A 3038-nucleotide genomic window follows, 5' to 3' on the forward strand; every position below is an offset into this window, starting at 1 on the left:
GCATCTCCTGACCCTCTACATCGATGCCCATTCTGTCGCAGGTCACTGAGGGGTCTTTGTTGTGGTTCTTGTGATAGTACATCTTTCCCAGAGTCAGCAAGTGTTCCATGAGCAACATGGAGTTGATTCCTGCCAACACCATCAGACCCTTCCACACCCCGTCAAGACTCTCCTCGTGCTCCTCATGCTCTTCAAGGACACTATGACTGTGGTGGTGGTGGTGGTGACCACCTTGGGAATGGGGATGAGGTGAAGCAAAGCGTCTCCACAGAGGGTGCCCACTGCCAACGCAACCAGGAAGCTGAGAAGGAAATTGAAGAAGGAGTGCTTCATCAGAGGGATGAGGAATACCCCAAGCAGAGATGCAAGACTGATCACTGTGACGGACACAATGCCACCCACCCATGCTGTGGTGGCATTTTTTGGGGGGTGGTCATGTTCGCCGTGTCCATGGTCATGTTCGCCGTGGTCGTGGTCGCCGTGTCCATGGTCATGTTCGCCGTGGTCATGGTCGTGGTCGGTGTTGTTGCACTTGCCATGTTGATCCGGATGGTGATTGCCAAAATAAGGATGGCTACTTTCTTGGCCCAGCTGCTCGTCGTAATGTTGAACCATGGCTGTCCTGATGCTGTCCAGGTCGGCACTGTGCAGTAGACGCTCCAGGCCTGCCAGAGACATGCTACCGTTCTCACCGTACTGGTGGAATATAGACTCTAGATGTTGTTGTTGAGTGGCTTCTGCTCTCTGGCTGTGTACCACTACAGAAAGAATCCACAGCACAGCCAGACAGGCTCTCAATGTCCTCTTACCATCCATCATCATTCTGATGTAGTGTCCGTTTTGAATGGTGCAAACCGCTCCCACTATGTGCTTTATTCTGTTGATCAGCGTTTAGAATGCTGTACAGTAATTACACCTGCTTAGTGGAAGATAATAACTTCTATCTGATGAAGGGAACGGTTCAGATTCCTTTGAGACCTGCCTTTTAAAGGCCAAATTAATCACCACTGCGACGTCATGCCATGTCATGGCACATTTCATGCCTTTATATAGCTTTTGTACAAATTCATGTTGCCAAGTAACCAGAAGCACACAAAGCCAACAAATGTGGACAGATCGGGCAGAGGAACAGCTATGCCCATATATAGATATCCCTGATGTCATCATCTGGTTTTTGGACCAGAACTGACGGTGATAGTGACAGAATAGGAATTGGAGTGGCCGAACAGTCCTGCCTACACAGAGGATGACTGCGAGAACAATTATCACTCTAACTTCCATAACACAGTGAGGAATAGAGCACTGCTGCTGGACTGCACTAAACCCTTCCTAGTGGACACGTACGTCCCGTCCCCTCTGCGTTAAGACCAGATAGAGCAGAGAGAATACAGTTTGTTAATTACCGCTCAATTTAACACTTATTTCTTTACTTTCTGGGACTGTGCGATACAAATGTCATACTGTACCTCAATACTTACCAGTAAGACTCCCTAATCGGCAGATAAGCGACTGTCAGGTCGCATGTATACACAAATTGTTCTGTCCATGTTGATGACATGACTTAAGAGAACTGTGTGTGTACTCTCTCATGTTGTGTTTATAGACGTTTGCGTCCCCGTTCAAATGAGCACTTGCCCGGTCGGGCAACCTGAACGCTAACTTCACCTGCCCAAAGGTTTTATTTACCTGCCAGGGGCAGGTGGGCAGACCATTGATCCAGAGCGCAAACAGTCAATGCCTGTTTGCGCTCGTAGGAAGTCAGAAAGAAAGCTGTTTAATTTTGTTTTAATAATTTGTACAGCAATAAATATGCTTTATTTCACTTTTGCCTGGTTATTCTCTGCTCAGCCCTGGTATAAGAACCTGTGTGCACATATAGAAAAGGTTATTTGATTGCCTGACTCCAGCCCATAGACCCGCCCACTCTCTGAGCGGACTGGTTCTCTTGGTTTGGTGTTGCGTAATGAACCTAGAGTTTCTCTTGTCTGAGGCAAGACCAGGCCAATGAGAGTCGGAGCCTCGGAGGAGGGGGTGGGTCTAACGAGACAGCAAATCAGCAGAAACAGAAAATCAGCAGAAACAGTGGAGGGTAGGGGGAGCTCAGCCAGAGCTCTTTGAACTTCAAAGGGGGTTGTGCACACCTCATTAGTGATCTCTCCAATCAATGAAAGCATCAAAGACAACAACCTGTTTGATGCCTGTCATAGAGGGGAGGGGGAGGGGGGAATGTCAAACACAACCCCACCAGATCTCTTGTGATTGGGAATTTCACATTTCAAATTCCCTCCCCTTTGAAATCTTTTGTCAATGGGACAATGTCAGACTCAATCTCCAACGCAGAGTCTGAAATCAGGCTAGTTATTTGAGTTCCTTAATTGGCTCATAGCCTCCAGGTGGCGTTGTGAGCTACTTCCATTTTAATACTTTTTAACCTAGCCACATGCACTGTGAGACCCACTTCAGGTTAGCAAGCACATATACATGGCAAAGAAATACTGAATAAAAAGTGACCATGCCAGCACCAAAGAATGTAACTGGCAAAAGAATTATCCACCCAATCGATTTTTTTTTCTTTTTTTTTCTTTCTTTTTTTTATATCATACAATGTTTGTTATATCAATAAACACCCATGGCATCATTCAGTCCTAAGTTTTTTAAAGTGACAATCCGAAGGGTTTGTACCAGCCATGGAAGGCATTCCACCTCTAACTCAGAGTCAGGACAGTACACATAAACATCAGCGAGCGATATAGCGACTACAGCTTAGGGCGCCCGTTGGCCTACTGGTCCACCACTTAGGCACATATAGCCACATATGCATGGATGCCTGGCAGCCTCGCTGGTTCGATTCACGATCCGGACCGCGTCGCTCCCATGGTCGCTCCCCATCTCTCCCCCCATTTCCTGTCAGTCTACTGTCCTATCCAATAAAGAGACAATGCAGGTGCTGGGGGGCGTGTTCCCTCTTCTGGGTCATCAGTTCCCATAGATAGGCTTGGAAAAAGGGCTGTGTGGGGTTTGCATTTTCTCCCCGTGTC

This window comes from Nannobrachium achirus, assembly GCF_963921795.1.
Source record: "Nannobrachium achirus genome assembly, chromosome: 20".
NCBI lineage: Eukaryota > Metazoa > Chordata > Actinopteri > Myctophiformes > Myctophidae > Nannobrachium > Nannobrachium achirus.